At 38.2% G+C, this 22,868-nt stretch overlaps 1 pseudogene; it reads left to right on the forward strand.

Moving 5' to 3' along the window:
- The first annotated feature begins 21,878 nt into the window (after nt 1-21,878).
- Nucleotides 21,879-22,034, forward strand: LOC115029467 (annotated as a pseudogene).
- The last annotated feature ends 834 nt before the right edge of the window (nt 22,035-22,868 follow it).

Raw genomic sequence — 22,868 nt, forward strand, 5'->3', positions numbered from 1 at the left:
AAACTCTTTCTTGGAGTCATCCACTCCCTCTCTTCTGGCCTCCTCTTCCACATGGATTCCTGGGCTTTGCGGGGAAGGAATTTCATAAAGATATAGCATTTGGAGATGACTGTTCCAAAGTGTCTAACTCTCTGCTGATGAGGATTAAGCAATGCTCTATGGGTATAGCAATTGGTCATTAGGAGCCCATACTGGGATATTTGCATGGATCCTTTGTATTGAGTAGATTGCAAATGCACAGATGGCTTGCAGAAGGCAAAATAGAACACTAGAGTAGGAAACAGTGCATCCCCCCTATCCCCCCCNCACACACACACAGAGTGATGCATCTGGCATTGCTATTTAACTCTGATGGTTACCTACTTTCCCCAATCCTCAGCATCTTTATCCACTTAACTGGGAAAATATCCTAGAGATGAGAATGATGGCGTTGAGCTTTAATCCTTAAATACAAGGTCATTAATCCCTTTAATGAACAGTATTGTAAAGAGGTCAGTAAACTGTCTATAGCTTGTAGAAAAAGCTTGAGTGCAAAAATAAAGAATCTATTCCATTACAGAGTTTGATATGCTGAAAGATGAATGATAGTTGATGACTTCAGGGTAATATGAAGTAACCTTCCCTGCTACAACTATTATCATAGGCCTTCTAGATAAGTATTGGGTCCTGTGTCCATCTATATTTACAAAAGAGGATCAAATCCATTATCCACCAACAGGCAACACAAACACTAACATCAACTAGATGATGTTGTATTCAATTTTAAGGCTATGGGATGGGGTGGAGATCTAGAAAGCCAGGGAATTTTGTCGGTTTTGGTTTTGTGGGGAGCAGGAGAAAATTATAAGGCACAGGACCATGGAACGCTGAAAAAAAAATTGATTCTACTTGGGTTGGAAAGAGATGGGATTGATGTGGGGTGCATCAAAAACTTTAAAGAGAGATTTTGAGGTATTAATATTACAATTACATTACAAATATAAGAGAGGACTAGGCAGTTCAATTTCCTGACAGCCCTTCCACAGCAGAGGTGCAAACTTCTTAAGCAGGTAACTTAAAAGGTAACCTTGTAGGTGCAACTATATTTCAACAGTTTAAAATGTCATTGCAATCAAGTCCTTTCTAACTCTCTGTTGTCCCCTCTGTAGTGCTGGCCTTTTTTCTGAAGCCTTTTCCTTTATGATTGCAAGATGGCTGCCACATCTCTTGGCATAGTTATTTTTTAATTATTATTTATTTACCACTAGTTTGCAAAGAATTGAGTTTCATCAAGGCATTTCCCAAATGAAATGTGTTGTTCTTGTTCCTTGTCCTATGTCTCGCCCAGCCTCCTTCTTTCCCTTTTATTCTCCCATCCAAGTCCCTGTCTATGACATGTATACAGAATGGAGTTTAACCTAGCTGTTAAAAAAGTACATTTTAAAGTCAACATATCATTTTTATACAATTCTAAACACACACACACACACACACACACACACACACACACACCTAAAATGGAAACATCTTTCTCAAAATTCTTTCCACCAAAGAGAAGGACCATTCTCCTTCTGACTATTCTGTTTCCCCATTTCTCATCCCAGATTTCCCTTTATCTGGTAAAATAGTTGGGCCTCGTACCATGCTCTAAGTGTAAATGAAGCTGGCTAAGAGTTCTCTTGATGTTTGCTGTCTCTGTTAGATGGCAGAAGCTGTTCACTAGGAGGAAGCATGTGTATGAAGAATAGGTAATGTATGGTGACTGATGGGTGGGCTTCCAGAACCATCTCTCATTGGTCTCATGCTCAGAACCTGACACAGAGCTCTGCTTTCTAAACCATAGAAACTCAGTTGATATTTTGTGGCTCTGAAATTATTATCATGGAAATAGAAAAAAACAATATCAGGTCAAGCCAATGAGTGGTGAAATCAGCTATTTTTCTGTGACATGGTCAGATGAAAAAATAAATTTGATTTTGTCACTTGAATGAGTAGGTATTGATATTTCTCCTGGGTGGTAAAACTGAAATACTAATTCAACATCATGAGAGGTCATGGTGGCATTTCTTAAACCATGTCTAATTTGGCAACAGTTACATAATCTCAAAGTAAATCAAGGAGAAAGCTGAGTTAAATGGAAAATGACCACATCTCAAGAAATGGATGTTGACTGAAAAAATTGTGTGTAAGGTTTTAATGGAAAACAACCTACTGAAAGATGACTTGAGATGTTAAAAAAGTTCAGAAAACCCTAATAAGCAACTGACTGTTTGTTGGTTACACATGGAAACTTACAACCAGAAAGAAGAGGACACTAAATTAATCCATTAAAAAAAAATCAACTACATTCACAAGTAAACATTTAGATCTTTTAAATCTCCCTTTTGCTTTTCTACAACTCCAAACAAAAAACGAAGTTGTTTGTTGACTGTTCTAATAATACAAAGGGTGTCACATATAAGCTAAAACAAATGGCTCTGTCTGATGGAAGAGGTGAAAGCATTTAGCTATGCAGCATAGCTTCTGCAGAGTCATGCAGGGAGATTTGAAAATCGGTAGGTTGTCACAGCACACTGATCTTTGAAACTGATTTTCCTCAGAGTCTTTTGAGCCTGTCAAATCCTTTTACAGAGCTGCAAGCTTGCCCAGAGAATGGAAAACATTACAGATGAACATCACTTTATTTACTGCTGTTCTTCTTTGGATGCAATTTGCCTATTTTTTTTTTTTTAATGACTGGGACTATTTAACTCCAACCACAATGCATTTTCTCTGGTTTCTTTATCTGGAGTTTTATTCGTGGCACTTCTCTTTCGTCTCTTGAATGCATAGGCTTGTTGTAACAGTGAACAGGACTACAAAGGCTTGGAGTGGCTGGCTCATCTTTAAATGTTCCCCACATCATGGTGTTAGCCATGATGTATCAAACCAGATTCCACATTTCCATTTGAAATATTTCTTTGAGCTTGGACTGAAATCTTAACCTTTCTATAGTAGTTTAGTACTAGTAGTACGAGTTGTTGTGGTTGTTGTTGTTGTTTTAACAGAAAAAAAGCCTGTTTTACTTTAATGACTGATCTACATGAGGCCACAGCCAGGTCACTAGGTACAGACATGAGGGAAGCTTTATTTCTTGATCTCTTCCTTGGACAGAGTCTCGATTTCTTCATTCTTGGCCCAGAGGTACTCTCCCTGGCACTTTTGTACTTGATCTGATACCTAAAAGCCTCAGCCTGATCAGCCAGTAGCTTCTTTTCAGGCCTTGTCTGCCTTCAGTTTGTGGCTGTGCTCCATGAGAATCTGCTTGCTTTAGAATACATTTCGTTTGACCTTCGGGTACAGGCTGTGATACGTATGGTGGCCAATCTTCTTCGATTCATGCTTTCTCCTGAGAAGCCACTGCAGGATTGTCTCTCATCCAGGCCAATGTTCTGATGCCAGTACCCTTCTGCTTCTCTATGACAATATGCTTGTCCTCCAGCCAAGCCCAGGTGGGTTTTGGGCAACGAGCCCAGGAATGGATGCATAGTCACAAGATTCTGAATGATCATCCCATTTTTTGATCAGCTTCCTGATCTGCTGGCAGGAGTTGGCATTGGTGATTTCATTTGTCTCATTTGAATCCAACCAGACCTTCTTTTAGCCACAGCAGAAGACAATAGAGATAAGCCTTTTCTGTGCCTGAGCATACTAGTGGCTGTTATTGCAGCAGCAAACAGAAAGCTGGTTGTTGTTGTTGTTGTTGTTTTATATATCCACTCATATAATGCATCCCTTGATCATACAATACATCCCAAATGTAGCCACCCCTCCCTCCACTCCTCTCAGTTCTTGCACATATGCCTCTCCTCAACCCCAGAGCTGCTGCTCTTCAATTTTCTTTCGGAAAAGAGCAGGTCTCAGAATGTCATCAACTACACAGAGATGCAATAAGACTAGATACCAACCCTCATATCAAGTCTGGATGAGACAACCCAGTAGGATGTAAAGGCTCTAAGAGCAGGTGAACAAGTCAGAGATAATCCACATTTCCACTGGTTTGGGAGGTCAACAAAACCTACAAGCAAAAGAAGCACAATATATGTATACAGGACCCAGGCAGACTGTGATTGCCCCTTCAGTCTCTGTGAGCCCCTGACTCCTTCTTCGTTGATTTTATAGGCCCTATTCTCCTAATGTCCTCCAACCCCTTTGTCTCCTACTTTCCTTCTTTCCATAAGTCCTTCTTTCCATAAGCTCCAAGCTCTGCCTAATGTTTGCCTGTGGGTCTCTGTATCTGCTTGTATCAGTTCCTGGATGTTGCCTCTCTGATGACAATTGGGCTAGGCATGGATCTATGAGTACAGCAGAATATCATTAGAAATCATTTCATTATTTTTTTGGTTAGTCTTTTTTTATTCTATGCTAGATCTCTGGATTATCGAACTTGCAATTCCTGGCCAGTCAGACAATGTCAAACATGGATTCCTTCTCATGGGTTGGGCCTCAAGTTAGGCCAGTGATTGGTTGGTAAGTCACAGACTCTCACAAGATCTAAGCTACCATTGCCCCAGAACATTTGCAGGTGTGATGTGGGTCAAACCTTTTGTGTCTGGGGTGGTGTTTTAAGCCACGGGTAGTCATTCTTAGTTACAGAAGATAGTTGATTCAGGCTCCATATTTTCTATTACTAGCAGTCCTCTCAACAAGCTAAGTGCACATTTACCTGTCAGGATTTGAGAAATAGTTAATTTGTTTATGTTGAAAGTAGAATATAAGCAAGCAAGTGAATTATAAGCCTCTAGTGGGTGAGCTGCTAAGAGTTATTATAGAGAAAATAGTTTTATTATGAAAGCAAATTCTGTAATAATTTCTATGATTATTAGTTAATAAGAAAGGTAAATTTGTTGGATATGTTAGTATTAGCCATGGTATTGGTTTGAGGGTGCCAGAAGATGGATTTTGATTTAATTCAATAGCCACTACCCTGCTCAAATTATCACATGTTCCTCCAGTAAAGGCAGAAAGAGTATAGCAGAAAAGTGAGGCCTTTTGCATGGAGGAGTACAGGGAGTACAGATCATGTGGAACTAAACTGAAAAGTTCTGAACACAATCCTTGACAACTCTAGACTCAGATACCCTCAAGGCTCCACCACATCATAGTATCACCAAATTAGCCAAATCCTAGTAGTAGCAAAATATGCTCAGAGAACTTGGGTTGCAAAGTTGGGCTTATTCACTGTCTCTCTTTTCTGAAACCAAACAATGTTTGAGGACTCTCAGTGAGAACTCGAGAGTCCTAGCTGGGTAAGTCCTGAGCTTTGGTAGTGTGGTTCCTTAAACCCTATCCTTTGTGGATCTGTCTACTTCCATAAATCTTTTGACAATCAAAGTGGAATATTTTTCATTACTGAATTTAATAGGGGCCATCAAGTATTAGCTAGAACTAATCTCTGGGGATTCAGTTTCCTTTTCTTCAGCATTTCATTGAGAAAGAAAATGAAGAATTCTAAGTTAGTAGAAGTGAGCTCTTTCTCCATGCCAGTAAACAGATAATAACAAGTATCAAGTCTCTATATTCTTGGTTTAAAACCCTGGTAGACTGATAGAAATCACAGCACTTCAATGACAATGTTGGCCGTCAGCAAGCAAAACATGTGATCCTGAAAGAAAAGTTTGATCTCTTCAAGTCTCTATTTTATTACCTATAAATGTCAAGCTCAATGTCTTTTTCTCTCTTTTTTTGTTTTTGTTTTGTTTTGTTTTGTTTTTGGTAACTTTCAGAAGATGATTAAATGAAGTGAAATATATTGAGCATACAAGCTGGGTTTGGAACATAGTATATTCTCCACATCTGTTCCTTTTCCTTCAAAAGGAGATATGAGTAAGGCTCTTTGTTGATTTCATCAGAAAGTGCTATAACTCTGAATGGTACACCTTCTATACAGATAAATATTTTTAATTCTCCCACACTTTTTAAGTGTTATAATTGCATCTGTTTTATAGATAAAAGAACCAGAAACTCACAGAGAATAAGCTGTTTGCTCAACGAACACAAGATGGTGTTTGTCACAAGTGAAGTTACAGCTCATGAATTTTGCTGTTTTCTTGGAGCATCACTCTGTCATGGCCAAATTCCAAACCAGGCTAAAAATGGCCACTATTATTCTCATTTTGACTTTCATTAGAAACATTTGATCTAAGACCACCCATAGATGTTTTCAGATTTCTTTGAGGAAAAGGAAGTTGGATTAGTGTTTGGAGAAGTGTGGCCTCCTCAAAAAAACAACTCAAGTGAAGTAATAGAATATTACACAGCGGGTAATATTGGAGTCACTTCACCTGGGTCAGAAATTTCAGCTTGAAGGCTTGCCAATGGTTTGATTGTAGTTTGCTTACCTTATTTTCAACTTTGTCTATTAAAAATATACCCAATGAAGAGGCTACTTGCCTAGCATGCACAAAACCTTTGGTTCAACCCTATGCAGGCACCAAAACAAAGAAAAGCAATGCTTTAATGAGTCATTATTATAATTAAATGAGTTAATACGTGCTCATGAAAGCATTTTTCCAGATGGATGTTAATGGATGAGGTGACACCTCAACCCACATGAAAGTAAATGAAAACATTGAAGTCCTCTGAGTTTCTGTAGAGGATCATGTCACATTCCTTTAAAGTAAAATGGAAACTTCAGGCATCTCATTAATGTGCTAATGATCATGCCGTATTGCTTCACAAGGCAAGAAACACATTCCATGACTGCCCAGAAATGTTCTTTTACGTGTTTGTACTCAGCTCACCCTCATGACTTTTACCGAAGAAATGTAGCACTCCCAGGGAAGCTCTTGGTTCTAGTTTCAATAAGCAAACACCAGAGTATCATGCTCATGTTAAAAGAGGAATTGATGAATTAATATTACATCAGGAGCTTTTGACAACTCTGGTCCATACCATCACCCAACCCCAGGCTTCCTACCTCTATCATCTTAGACTTAATTGGTACTTTACTGCTTCCCAGAGCCACTCTATGATCATGGTCAGGCAAACAATGGATTTATTGCTAATACCATTTATGTGTCTCCTTCTCACTTTCCCCTGTTGTAACAGGATACCAGACATGATATGATACGTTTTATGTATCCATTGGTAGGTATACTTTCCTTGAATAAAGGGATCTATGTTAGACCCAAATTCCTGACACTGCACTCATTCACTTTCTTTTCTGACTAAACTAGAAGGAACCAGGGGTCTTCAGCAAAGAATATGAGAACCTCTCTGTGACTTCTCTCTTAACTTTCCTTTTGGCCCTAAGGGATTCTAGTAAAGAGTCACTTCCTGTCTTACTTTCTCCCTGGCTCTTTAGAACTGAGTGTGCCTGAGCTTACCATTTCAGAGACAAATATGCAAATAGGTTGTATAATTGCCAAGCTTGTATACATAACCTGCAACTTCTCTCTGAGTTCTAGCCATAGTATCTTCTAAGCATTTCAACCATGGCACATCCAAGACAGAACATGTGTTTCCAACCTGCAGCCTGTGGTGGTTTGAATACGCTTGGCCCATGAAATGGCATTATTAGGAGGTGAAGCTTTGTTTGCAGGAAGTATGTCAGTTTAGAGGTAGTCTTGGCAACCCTCCTTTGAGCTTCTGATAAGCCATACTTCTCCAGTTTGCCTTCAGACAGAGATGTAGAACTCTCAGCTTCTCCAGTGCCATGCCTGCCTGCAAGCAGGCATGCTTTCTCTTCATGATAATGGACTGAACCTCTAAAAGAGTAAGCCAGCCCCAAGTAAATGCTGTCCTTTGTAAAAACTGCCCTGGTCATCATGGTGTCTCTTCACAGTAATGGAAACCCTAAGACATGCCTTACCTCCCAACAAATTACTTAAAAGCAAAACAAAATAAAACAAGAAACAAAGCCCTTATATCTCTCCTTGTCTTCCATAGGTCAGTAAAAAGTAACAAGACAGTTTAGCTATAAAATTTGCCAATATTGTTCACTCCTCTCTTTTTTGCTTAGTTTACATTTAATATATCTGTAAAATATGAGGTCTGAACTTATAATCCATTTTTCTCCAATGTAATTATTTTTGTATGCTGTCTTTAGGTCACTGATGAGTCTCTCCTTAGTTACACTGTAAGCTGCCTAATAGTTCTTCTATCTTCTGTCCTTACCATGTTAATCGTGTATTCCCAAATAACAAAGCACCACCTTTTTGTTGAAAGGGTGTGGTTTTTATCATATTGTGGCCTGTGTACTTTTATTCTACTGTGGCTTCTATGGATCACCAATCTGGGCAAGTTTATCTGAAGTTTTCTGCTTCAAGATTTACTAGAAGACTGAAATCAAGGTAGGATCCAGGGCTAGAGTCTCATCTGAAGTCAGGAATGCAAAAGATTCATTCTGAAGTCCACATAATTATTGTAAAAAAAAATTTCACGTCCTCAAAAATAGTTGTCCTGAGAGCTTCATTCCTGGTTGGTTGCTAGCTCCCAGTTGCCCTCAGTTCTTTTCTGTATGACTGTCTTCACTGTAGTTTCCTGCTGTTTCAAAGTCAAGACAAGAATAACAAGAATAACAATAACAAAAATAGTCTTGCCCCCTAATCACAGAAGTAATACCCCATCCTCTTCACTGAATTCTCTTGACTAAAAACGCAAGTCACAGTGTGCTCATACTTACATTCAGGGGATAAATGAGAGCAATGCCCGGAGACAGAAATTATTGTGAGCCATTTGAAACACTGTCTACTATGTATTCCAGCTCATTTGTATGGAGTGGGTAGAGATATCCTTTTAAACCTGAGACAGTGCTGTCACACCACTGTTCTAAACTTCCCAGCTGTTTTCTATTCAAATCATAATAGACTCGGCCTCCCTTTCTGCTTCCTTTCACCCCATCTCATTTGACACCTTCCTTCCAATAGTTACTCTGAGTTAAATGTTGGGACTGGCTTCCTCTCCCTAAATCACACAGCAGCACCTGCCCCACTTCAAGGATTCTTTGCAGTTCACTCTGCTCAGATCCCTGTTTGCTCCAGATAGATCCTCATCGACTTTTCACTGAATTCAGGCTTTACGCTCATGTCACCTTTCAGAGGAGCTTTTCTGGACCATGCAATGTGAAATACCAGCTTCCTCATTGCTCTCTGGAGGCTGTCTAACCCTTCTCAGCTGGTATTGTTTGTGTTCTTTTTTTAACCATGGAAAACATCCTATACCATATTTAACCATCCATTGTTAGCACTAAAAAGGAAGGCTTCATGGAGTTAAGACTTCCCATTTCATTCATGAAACACACAGTGACCTAGTTGATAATATAAAGGGGAAATTGGATAGGACAAACACATGGATGCTGTGGGTTTCTTTCTTATCCTATAGTTCTTGTGGTTGGCCCTGGTGTTCGTATTTTGATGTTAATTCTGCTTTCCCACGAGGGGGTTGTATGGAATGAGTCACATACTCAGGCAACTCCTGTGAACCTTTCCCAGTGAATAAAGGGACCAATCACTGGGCAAGTAGGAGGGGTTTCCAGGTTGGACAGGGAAGGGAGGAAGCAGGAGATATATTGGGTTTTTTTGGATGAAGATAGTTAAAGGAAAATATATAGCTACTAGTGTCTCCCGGTTTCAATGATGGATCTGCCAGGATTTGCCACCAGAGGATTTAGATTTAATATGGTTTACGAGATTAGGATTCTAGTTGTTGTACCCAGCAATTGAGTTACCATTTTTTCTGACTAAGTTTGTGTGGTGTTTTCCTTCAAGTGGCAGCTTGACTGGATTCCAGAAAGGTATGGAGGCAAAGAGTGGGTTTGCCTGATGTGCACCACAAAAGGCTGTGGGAGTTTTGAAGCATGGGGCTGGTGTGGTAACGACCCACCAGTGGGAATTTAGCAAGCTGTGTGAGAGATTTTGGAGCTCTGAGTCAGAGAATCTCCACAAGATAGGATCATGCCAGCCATTGCCCTCCATTGCCTGCCAGCCTGCTGAGGCAGAGAGTAGCTGTGTTTAACATGGGAGATTACCACTTTTAAAAGTATTTCCTGCAACATATAGTCATGTGGACAAGAGGAACCAGGACTGTGTTCTGATCCTTACAGACAGGCAGAACTCGCCTTAGCTTAGATAGAAATTCCTCTGAAGACATTCAGTTCCCTTCCCTGCCTCTATCAGCCAATGCCTTGCTTTTTCTTTTGTTTTGTTGGTATATTTTAATGAGCACTTTATAAACAATGATAGAAGAAGTTACAATTGTAACAATGTTCCACATTTACATGAACATACAAAATCACTTTCTGGTTACCAATGCTAGAAAGTAGATCACCATTAAAATTATAGGTCAAGCCTGTTTCCTTTTCATGGTCAAGATAAACAGGAAATTTTCCTAAACTTTCAGTTTATATGCTGTCAATATTTTTTTTAAATTTACAATCCATTGCCCACAGTACCTCATTCCATTCCTCCCCCTGCCTGTCTCTAAGAGAATGTTCCTCACCACCATGCCTACCCCCTTCCTGGGACCTCAAGTATCTGGAAGATTAGGCACATCTTCTCTCACTGAGGCCAGACCAGGCAGTCCTCTGCTATATGTGTGTCTGGAGCCTTGGACCAATTCTTGTAGGCTGTCTGATTGGTGACAGAGTTTTATGGAAGCTTCCAGGAGTCCAAGTCAGCAGAGACTGCTGGTCTTTCTATGGGGTCATCCTCCCCTTCTGCTTCTTCCATCCTTCCCCTAACTCAACCATAAGGGGCCCTGACTTCAGTCCAATGGTTGGGTGTATATATCTGCATCTGTCTCAGTCAGTGGCCAGTTGGGCCTCTCAGAGGACAGCTATGCTAAGGCTCCTGTCTGGAAGCACATCATAGCATCAGTAACCATGTCAGGTCTTGGTGTCTCCCCTGAGGTAGATGCCGAGTTTGGTCGGTCATTGGACCGCCTTGCCCTCAGTCTCATCTCCATTTTTGTCCCTGCAGTTCTTTTAGACAGGAACCCTTCTGGGTAAGAAATGTCTTGTAGGACCAGGTTTTTATGTGACTAGCTATTGGGCATGGAGGGTTTGTCATGAGAAATGCCCATTCTCACTCCTTTCTTGGAATGAATAATATAAAATTCAGGTGTAAAAGGTTGTATCAGAGTAAATTAGGCAAACTTTTAGAATCAAAATTAGAAACCCTAAAGACTAAGACCCCCACCTCTGCCCTGTTACCTTTTCTCCAAGAACTGACAGTTACAAGGACATTCAGCCAGCAAAATAGCTGATGGTCTACATCCCTACTGCCTAGTATTAGAATGTGGCATTAACATAACATTTGGCGACTGGGTTGGGTCAAGTTCATATTGGCTGTCTATCTCATTGTGAAGCAGATTTGGTGCTTTGAGGATGTTAATTTTTAAGTTAGCTTATCAAACCGGGTTTAATTAGGACATTTCATTCACATGTGATGTTAAACTTTGTTTTCAGTCATCTCCTTTCCTCAGCACCTCCCCCCACCCACTCCCTCTCTGGTTTGTTCCTTGAATTGGCTAGTTCATGTTTATTTAATTGCAGCCATTGCAGGTTCTCAAAATTAACAGAAGTGAGCCTAAAGTTTTTAGTTTGTTTCTGAGCATTGATCTCCAAGTTCACTTATCATGAACAGACTTTCCTCTGTCGAACATAAAACATAAAACAAAAGTGCTGAATGCTTTTTTTTTCCTTCCAAAGCTCCTTAATAGAGCCTAAACTGGCCAACTTCTATACCCTTCAGGGTTCCAGAAACACAAGCAGGAAGTTAACATTTCCACAGCAATAATGTTTCTGTAATAAAAGCTGAGAAAAAAACAATAAAACAAAAGGTCAGGATGAAAGCAATTTACTCTTTATTAACATCTTAACACTACATCAGAGGAGATTTTAAAGATTAAAACAGAGTCAGTGTATAATTAGAAAACTGTTTGTAATCAAATGGCTTTTTCCCCCCATTTTAGTCAGAGCTCTCCTCTAGCTTTAGAGTAAGGTACAAACTTACACAGCACTTGTATATTTCTTCAGGTCCTGATTTCTGCTGTGTCATCTCTCAGTGTATGAAGTTGGCTTATTTCCACTGTCAATGTTCTTTCTGAAGAGTGGTGCATGGCTCACTATGTCATGTATGCCATTGCTGTAAGAGAACAGATAGTCATGAATTTAATAAATCCAGTGATTTGAGGCAATCCCAGAGAATTGGTTCAGATTCCTGTATTAAGGATAAAATGGTGACAGATTGTCTTATAAAAGTTGGCAACAGTCTATCACCAGTAAAGTTTTCCAAATTTCCCAATGGCTTAGTCTTTCATTTTTGAACTATTATAAATACCTTTCCTCTGATTAGGTAGAGTGAAGGTAATTTCCTGAGAGAGCAATTAGACATTTGGACGTTATATGAAGAAGGAAGAGGAGAGCAGCAAGACAAGAAAAAGGAGAACTTTCTAACCCACAGGCAGAGGAAGGAGGACCATGTCCAATGTTTGCAAAAAGAAGGGGGAAGAAAAAGAAGGTCAATCCAGCAAATTATAAATGTCATATTATGATCTAGAGCCTGTCAAGTTTCTATGACTTGCTGTCACTGTCAGAGGACAGGCTTATGGAGCTGATAAGGAAGCTGACAATGGAAACACGGATTCAAAAATTTAGATTCTACCACTGTAAAAGAACCCATCTTTAATTATCTTCTATGCTTTAAAAATACATATAACTCATTGACTTCAGCTGTCCTAAATACAATGTCTAACACTTCATTTGCCTTCAAAATGTACTGGCTACTACATAGAATCCAAGTTATCTATTGTCTTATTAGAATTTTCTTTCTTGTTTTATTTTCCAGACTAACCTATGGATATCAAAATGTAGTCCTAATGTAGAAAACATGTGTTGTTGAACATTTGGTTGTTAGCCTACACTTCACAGTTTATATATATTGCATTTTAAAATGTCATTTTCAAATCTACATTTCAGCCCGTCCTCTTGGGTGTTTTTCCTTAGTTGGGTTGACAAGTTTGTTTTCACTGTCATGGTATAGATGGGATTAACAAGAGTTTCTTGTTTCCAATGAATGCAAGCTTGACAGCTATACAAATAGTAAAGTGACTTTTTTTTAGTGCAGTCAGGATACATTTATATTCTTTTACTTAAAACCGACAAATTACTTTTCTTGGCATGGGCCTCAAGTTGCTAATGCTAGCTAGTGCTGTGTCAGTCTCAGAATCCTGCAACTTCAGTGCACTGGAGATCTATGGGAAATGATGCCGGCAGTCCTGTAAATTGAATGCTGCCCTCTTATGGTCCTGCAAATACTTCTGGGTCAAAAAAAAAAAAAAGTTCTGATCATGATATAAATTTTAAGAGAAGAGGGGACCTAAAAACCTGTAATCTGTGCCTTGTGCCTTACTGATTTCAGTATAGAGTTGTCTCATGCTAAATTCATCTTAGCGAGGAGCTGAATAGAGAATAAAATTCAGTGCTCTGGCATTCTAATTCATACTTCAATACAATTTTAACTTCAGTTTCTAGGATACACATAGTTATGGAGGATCACAAAATACTTGTTTGTTTGTTTGTTTGTTTGTTTGTTCATTTGTTTGTTTGTTTTACACTTACTGCAGTTTCTCCTCTTCCCCCAACACACACCCCTCTCTCCCTACTCCCCAATCTACTCCTCCTGTTTCTCTTCAGAAAAAGGCAGGCCTCCCGTAGATATCAACTAGCCATGATATAGCAAGTTACAGTAAATCTAGATACCTCCTCTCCTATTAAGGCTAGATGAGGCAACCCAGTAGGAGGAAAGGTCCCAACACAGGCAACAGAGTCAAAGACAGTTCCTGCTCTCTCTGTTAGGGGGTCCTGGAAGAAGACCAATCGACACAATTGTAACATCTGCTTTTCCTCAAATAATTTATAGTAAGGGGAATGCACTAAGTTGCTATAGTGCTGAAGCCCCTAAAATAATACAGGACTATTTCATTTACTCAATTCAGAGGATGTTCTACATTTCACACTCAAATTTGAAAAGATATGAAATATAAAACTCGAAATATTCCCAATTTAGGGGGGACAGTTTTTACTTATATCTTCTTAGGATTCTAATTCATCATTTGAGGAGACACAGAAGGATCTGAGTGCTGGTCTAACTTTAAAAGAAGTGCATGGCTAGTAGGACATGGAGAGAGGTTAAATCTATAAGAAAATAAATGGGTAGGTAGATTCAAAAGTCATGATGTGCTTCTAGAGATTAAAAAATAATTCAGTTGATGGTGTGAGCAAAAAGATAAACACAAAAAAGTTAAGTCTTTGACGAGTTGGAACCTGAGCTAGTGCATTTTTATGCTCAGTGAATGCAAACAACATAATTGAAGATGTAAAAGAAATATTTATATGTCAGTTATAAATAAGCTAATTATACTTTCAGAAGAACTCAAAGAGAATGTATCAGAAAAATATATTTTAAATGACTAAAGGAATAACTTCTAGAGCTGAGGAGAAAAATAGGTAATAGACCTGAAAGTGTTGTTCAAATATCAAAACGATAAATGAAAAAGACCTGAGATGAGACAAAGCTTAGGAGTGTCACAAGAAATGATGGAGCACTGATTATCTCGTGTGACAGTGAGGAGTGAACCATAGCAATCTATCTGAAGTAAGCCACACCCCAAAGCCACATGTTTTATGATGCCCTTTATACAAAATATGTAATATGAATAAGTCCACATCGGCAAAAATTATTCCTTTTCAGGGACTGCTGTATGAGAGGAGTGGGAACAAAAGGCTTGATAGATTTAAGTTTTTCTGTTAAAAAAGAAACTTTCCTGAAGCTGCATTGGAAAGTGGGGAGTAACAACAAGTGCTTAGGTCATAAAATCTTTGCCCTATGAAAGAACTAGTGTTATTACTGTGGGTGTGAGTTATTTATCAGAAGGACAGCCTTGTTAGATAAGTGACTTCAACTTGGTCTCACCTTCTCTCATACTGTGCTGCTATTTTGCCTTCTGGACAAGAGCCCTCACCAATGCTGCCATCTTCAAGATGTTAGACTGCCTCATTTCCAGAACTTGGGAAAAATAATGTGTCCCTTTAAGAATCACATAGGCCATCATTGAGAAGAGAGGCCCCTTGGTACTGCAAACTTTATATGCCCCAGTACAGGGGAATGCCAAGGCCAAGAAGTGGGAGTGGGTTGGTAGGGGAGCAGGGAGGAGGGAGGGTATAGGAAACTTTCGGGATAGCATTTGAAATGTATATAAAGAAAATATTTTTAAAAAAGGAATCACATAGTCCAAAGTGTTGGTAAAATATCATCAACAGAACATAGACTAACATGGGGTTATCTTTCAGAGTACTGAACATGTTTTGGAAATATATAGAGGATCCAGTAACCGAATGTAAAGAATGTACTAAGTACTACTGAACTATATATTTTAAAAGTAGTTTTGTGTTATGTCATTGTTTGCTTGGTTTTTATGGTGCTGTCAACTGAACTCAGTACAACATACATAAATTAAGGGGTTTCAGTGCCCCTTAATTTAAAAGAATGGAAGATAAGTATTGTATATCATCACTGAGACACCCACAGATCTGCGCATTCAACTACTTCTGGAAAATGAAAACAAAACTTGCACTTGGTTTTTCATGGAATTTTATAATTCCATGCATAAAGAAAAATACCTTAAAACTTCTTGATAAAAGTGGTAACTCACAAGTAAACATGAAAGGTAGATAGAATACTCATTTCTGTAAATAACTGTGTAGAAGAAGGTAAATAGTGGTTAGAAAGTTTGATCAGTGGTCAAGAACACATACTACTCATTCAAGAACTAAACACATTTGTGTTGTGTAGCTTATAGCCTCTAACTCCAGCTGGAGGAGAACTCAACCGTTCTATTCTCTATGGGTACCCACACTAATGTGCACATACCTACACAAAGGCAGACACATAGACATACATCATAAAATTAAATCATTTTAAAAAGGTATCTAGGCTTTATCTGTAAGTGGCAATGAATAAAAAGAAATACAAGCCTTGGATTTTATAGTCATATCAACTACCATGCCCATGACAAGAGTAAGAGAGATGCAAACATTCTATAAATAGAGCATTTGTGATACCCAAGCTGTATCTGAAGAGCTTATTAAATTTTTACTTCATCCTCATTTCTTTTTTAATCTTAAAAATAGTTCCTCACAAAATGACAAGCAAATTGGAAGAAATTCTGTGCTGTTTTTAGCACCTACACTTGTGGAAGTTGTTCTTGTCCTTATAAGAAGAGAACTCTGGACAAAATAAAAACTGACAATACTTTGAGATCCACCCAAGAACAACTAGGGTGTCATAGAAACCTACTATTCTAAAGTCTGGAGAGAAAAGGATATCAGTGGATACCGTACTTGGCTTTATTTCCTAGAGTAAGAAGATATGGGAACCAAAGACTGGTAGAAATACTTAAAAGTGTGATGAGTTGAATAAGAATGGTCCTCATAGGGGCATATATGTGAGTACTTTGTCATCAGGGAGTGGCACCCCTTGAGGAGGATTAGGCGGTACTAGGGCTTATGGAAAGAAGTGTGTCATTAGTGGTGGGCTTAGAGATTTCAAAAGCTTAAAATCAAAATAAATCATTCTTAAAAAGATATCTACTGTCCCTCTCTTCCTGTTGCCTATGGAGAAAAGCAGAACTCTCAGCTACTTACCTAGCACCATGACTGCCTGTGTGCTGCCATGCTCCCCACCATGATGATAGTGAACTTGTCCTTTGAAGCTGTGAGCAAGCCCCCAATTAAATGTTCTCTCTTATAAAAGTTGCCATGGTCATCATGCCTTTTCATCGCCATAGAACACTGCCCATGATAGCAACTAACATCTTGACTTTGAATAAGCTCTTAGACACTGACCAAACTAACATGAGAGTAAATTGTGCTCCCTGGAGAGCCATGAGCAGACGTGTATTTACAGAAGATAGGCTACTAATGAAATACCAAGAAGTACTTAGCTTAGAGAATGAGTATGGGTGGTTGGATGCCTCACGTGGGGGAGCCTGGGTGATTCAAAGGCAGCCATATTACTTACTGAAAAGGCTGCCTTGGCATGGGTGGATGACACAAGAAAGTTGTAAGCCTGCATCTCCCTGCACAGCTGGCTAGCAGCTTAGCTGGTGAAGCATCTCATCTTCCCCAGCTAGCTCACTTGCTTATACATCCTTGTGGAGAGGCCTTGTGGTTCTTGACATTGTACAGAGGTTGCTGAGATTTATGTGTTTAGAAGAATAGAAGCTAAGTATTATATCCCATCACAGCGATACCCACAGAACTGCACATGCAACTATTTCTGAAAACCTCACTCACACATAGTTTTGAACGGAGTTTTATAATTCCTTGCATAAAGAAAAACATCTCACTTTATGAGCCTTGCATAGTTTTTTGTTTGGTTAGTTGGTTTTGTTTGGTTTTGTTTTTGTTTTGTTTTTGTGTGTTTTGACTAAATCTCCCTCCAGGAGAGAATATTTTACTTTGGAGGAAAAAGTTGCACAATAGTAAGAACTTATTGGGAGTTGAGTTCTTGCATATTTCTCTCTATACTTTTGTGCTTTTCAAAGACAGGGTCTTATAATGAAGATCTGAGAAAAAAACAAGAGGCAAGAGCAATAACCATTGAGAATTAAGGACAAGTCTTCTCCATAATAGAGTTGTGGTTTTTAGTGAAAGGTCTTTGCTAAAGAGCAATTATGAATCCCAATTCCAAATGAGAATTCTTTCCTGATATATAATCTCCATTGTACATCTCTCACCAAAAGGAGTCAATGTGGTGAGCAGGAGAAAGGATTAAGAAATAGGAGCAAAAGCCTACAGCAACATTTAGATTCATGGGTGAAGCTCACTGTCCAGAGATACACATGCATAAGACCTAAGGAGAGGATTGCAAACAGTTCCTTCTTCTCTACATTTATCACTATGCTAACAAATGTCTCAGAAAATTACTGACCAAAGAGCTACATGGCACTACTCTCTGCCAAGGAACAAGGAGCACAGAGGAAAGCCCAATGATAGCAGGAAGAATGGTAGCAATAAATCTGAAATATCTCATATCTACAGCTGCAACAAGCATTGAATAGAATTTACTTCTATCCAGATTAGCATTAACCTTCACATGAAAGGCCTCCATTCCTATTGTCTACTACAGTATACCACAAGACATGTCAAAGGATGTAGGGAGAGAGAACAGGGACAAGTTTGAAGAGGCAAAGCAATTATTAGAACCAGACAAAATGTAAAGCAGATATTTAATCAGCAGTCAGAAAAGAATGAACTAACTCTAATTAATGTGTTAAAAGTGCTCATGAAAAATGTGGAACAGATTGGCAATGAAAGCACATAGCTATATATATATATATATATATATATATATATATATATATATATATGTATATATACACACACATACATACATACATATATAGTTCATATATAGTCCATATATATATAGTCCATATATAGTCCATATATACATATATATAGTCTATATATATAGTCCACATATATATAGTCCATCTATCTATCTATCTATCTATCTGTCTGTCTGTCTGTCTGTCTGTCTGTCTGTCTATCTATCTATCTATAGTCCATATATATAGTCCATAAAGAGAGTCATATATAGATAGATAGAGATAGAGATAGATATGGTATGATAGATATGTGTATAGTATATACACAACCAAAAAGAATGAACATACAAATATGTGTATACACACAGACATACAAACAGACATACACACACAAACAAACACATGAATACATACCATACAAACATTTGGGCACAGCATATTCAAGCTTCATAGTGCTAAAGACAAAGAGAGAATTTTAAAAAGTCAAAATCATAGGTATAAATTCCCAGGTTACATCAATGTGATATAAGTGTGTGGTATATGGAGAAAGGCCAGTGAAGTAGGTTTTAGATAGATAGATAGATAGATAGATAGATAGATAGATAGATAGATAGATAGATAGATAGATAGATAGATGGACTAAGGCTATACTGTTGTAAGTTCTCTGTCTCTCTGTCTGTCTGTCTCTCACTGTCTCTGTGTCTCTCTGTCTCTCTCTGTCTCTGTCTCTGTTTTTCTCTGATTTAAAATAAGAAATGTAATGCTATATGAACAAAGACAAAGAAACAAATCTAATCAACAAATGTGTTATATTTACACTGATGACTTGTGGTCATTCAAAACAAGTTATATATTTATTCGTTCAATAAAATAATATTTTCCTTATAGTGTCCAGTAAAAATAAAATATACATATTTCTAAAGATACATATATACATTTAAATTCGATGTAAAATGTGCCTCTAGCAAAAGGAAATGAGCTGAAGAGAAAAAAAGAGTAACATTTTCCTTCCTATATTAGGTGAATGAATACTCAGAAAGAGCTGATGTAATTCAAAAAAAATGATTTTTGTAAAACCACCAGCTTCCCTTAAATAGATTTCACTTTAATATTCAAAACAATGTGATAGATCTGAATTTCTCATTTGTCACTGTACATGTAAGGACAAAGTTAATGTTAGTGTTAATACAAGAATACAGATTATTTTCCTCCACAAAGCCTTCAATTGTCACATTAGGAGACAAAGCTTTCAAGTGAAATAATTTGTTCCTGGAACACAATTTTTCATCTAAATAAAATCTTCATTTTGAAGTGAGAACAAATGGGTGCAAGATGATACCACTGACCTTGAGCCGACTCACGAGCCACATGTGCCATATGAAAGAAGCCATGAAAGGAGCCACATCAGAGCAGATTCAAGTACTGGGAAATCACATCAGCTGCACATGAGTTACCCGGGAATCTGTTAGGGACAGGTACAGTGGCGCAGAAGTAACAGGAAAAGAATCAACAAGTTAGAAGTCATCGTTTGAAAGGACATCTGAAAAGCCCAGGCATGAGACCAATTCCACTCTCTCTTTGGAGAATTTCTTTCAGTGAATTATAATCAAAATAAAGGGCTGTTCATTGTACTTCAAGACATCATCCTCATAAACTGAGACACCTTATGTATTCACATTTCAGCAAAAATAATTCTCTGTTCTTTTATTTTTCTTCATTATTAATCAGATAATATTATAATAATTTGAGCATCATAAAGATATCTCTGGAATCTCCCATATATCCTTTGCAATGAAGTTGGTGTTCAGCAGACTGGTAAGATACTGCAGAATTAGTAAGAATGAAGCATGGGTGAAAAGTTTATGGAGATCTATGACTTTTTATCCCAAATAAAAATATATATAAGCCAGGCAGTGGTGGCGCATGTCTTTAATCCCAGCACTTAGGAGACAGAGGCAGGCAGATTTCTGAGTTTGAGGCCAGCCTGGTCTACAGAGTGAGTTCCAGGACAGCCAGGGCTACACAGAGAAACCCTGCCTCAAAAAAACAAATATATATATATATATATATATATATATATATATATATATATATATATATATATATATAATTTATATTTATATGTGTGTATTTATATATATGTGTGTGTGTATATATATGTGTGTTTATATATATGTGTGTGTGTGTATAGAATGAATGTTTCATAAAAGAATAGTGGGAGCAAGTACTGGGAATTAAATCTATAAATGGGTTGGGAGGAAGGGGGTGAGGTAAAGGAGGGAGTGAGGAGAACTTAACCAAAATTGAGGATGAATGTAGATGTCTTATGAAAACCTGGTAGTTTGTAAGCTAATTTTACAAACAAAGACGTTTGAACAGAGGTGCTCTACATTGTGGTCAATGCTGTTCCCAGAAGATATGAGTTATTAACTAAAAGTCTCAGCACCCAATACAGTTCATATCCCTAAAAGTTTTTCATTAAGGTGGCTTCAAAACCACACAAAACAATATGATTATTGCCACTGTCCTTGGTTGTCTAGCACAACTTGATGATAAGATCCTATTGCTTCAAATTAATACACTTTGGTTCTAGGGCAGAGGAATCAACCCAGAACTGACTAGAAAAGACTCCTCTAAAGTCTAGGTTTCATATGTTTCGGGCTATACAGGTAGCTGGAGGAGGATATCATTAATGGTTTCACCCAGTATGGGATTTTGAATGCTACAATACTGACCTGTCCGAAAAGATGTGTCTAACTTTGCAATAGTAGCACAACTGTTAAAAAATAACAAATTTCTTTCTGATTGTATCTGAGAACTGATTGACAGGAAAGAATTCATGTACATATTGTAAACCTTGTCAAAAACACCTGACCCTACTATTTTACTAAATACCCATGTCATCAAACTCCCTGCCTTCTAAACATTTGTGCTTATATTTGTATTTGAATAGGATCTCAGTCTTGATTGGGAAGGCCCCTCTGTACTTTGGGTAGATGTTAATGTAGATATTTAAAACTGTTCAAAATTCTGAAAATAAATTACCGAGAGCTCAGCCATAAATGGACATTACCATCATCCCTGCACTCTAAGCTCAGGAACACAGAGGAAGGGAAGGTATGTCGGAAAAGAAGACAAAAGTTCTGAGAAACGCCACCTTCTGTATATGACATGACTGAGAACTGCACAAGACCAAGTCAGCTAAGAAGTCTAATGTGTGTCAAGGAGGGGCTCCCAAAGCCCAACACAGCTTCAGTGCTAATGGTAGTTGATGGTTATGGGAGCAGGCAGAGTAGTTTTCTTTGGACCTGTGGCAGATGGAAATTTGTCCAAGTCAAGTAAACGGCCCTATACTCATGTGGATATTGATAATAATAACTGGACTCTGGGTTATTATTAAAAGGGTGATATGAAGTTGGGAGGCCAATTATTGGGAAGGGTTGGATGCAGAAAACAGAGGATGGATATACTTAAGATATATTTGTTTGAACATGGAATGTTCAGATAGTATATTTACACACACACATACACACACAAGGCAGAAAACATACCATGATCATGAAGGTGGTTTTCCAGTGTCTTACCCATTGCACTCTGCTAACCCCTGAGATTTCTCCAAATGAAGAAAATCTGACTGCATAATTTCTTGTGGTGCTTGAGAGCTGTGTTCCCACTCTATCTTTACAAAAAAATCAATTTTTAGAGAGAGAGAGAGAGGGAGAGGGAGAGAGAGAGAGATCACTATGAAGCTGCGCTGCCATCATAGCTACATCACTCTTGGCACACATGGCATTTGTTATATATTTTGTCCCTCTGTGTTGCTCACCTCAATATAAAATAGAGGCCTACCATGCTCATTTCATCAAGGTCTGAAGACTGACTGGAGTACCATAAGTACATCTTTCACAGACCTTCCTAGAGCAAAGTAACAGTAATAGACAGTAGCTACTGAAATTATGTCAATCTAATGAATTAGGATCTCCTTCTGTGGGCGATGTCATTGAGTCCCAAAAGAGGAGTAAAAATTAACCTCAGTGTTGCACGTAGTATGTGGAAGTGATGGAATATGCAACTCAGTACAATTTGACTCTCAAATCCTTGGCTTATAAACATATTTTGTAAACATTTTGTGATTTTTATTTTTTTGTCTGTTTTTCTTCTATTTGTTGTTTGTTACATTTTTTTCTTTTAATTTGGGCATATGCCCTGGGAAAGCAGGGGTAAATGAATCATTGACTTTCCATTTTTTGAGTAGCTCACTTCAGTGCCAGGGTATAAGTGACACGTGCTGCTAAATGGGAGGAAATAGCCACCTAATTTATGACATACTTGGGAAAAATCTCCTGAGCCCTCTGTCCAGGGGCTAAGACAGAGGACATTTATACTGAACCCTTTCCCAGAGCCTCAAGAAGCTGATGCTATCATTCTTCCCTAGATATTGCCTGGAACCTGGTTTCTTTATTTTACATTTTATTTTATTTTTAATTTATTTTTTACACTCCATATTCTGATCCCAG

The sequence above is a fragment of the Mus caroli genome, chromosome 15, assembly GCF_900094665.2.
Source record: "Mus caroli chromosome 15, CAROLI_EIJ_v1.1, whole genome shotgun sequence".
In the NCBI taxonomy this organism is placed as follows: domain Eukaryota; kingdom Metazoa; phylum Chordata; class Mammalia; order Rodentia; family Muridae; genus Mus; species Mus caroli.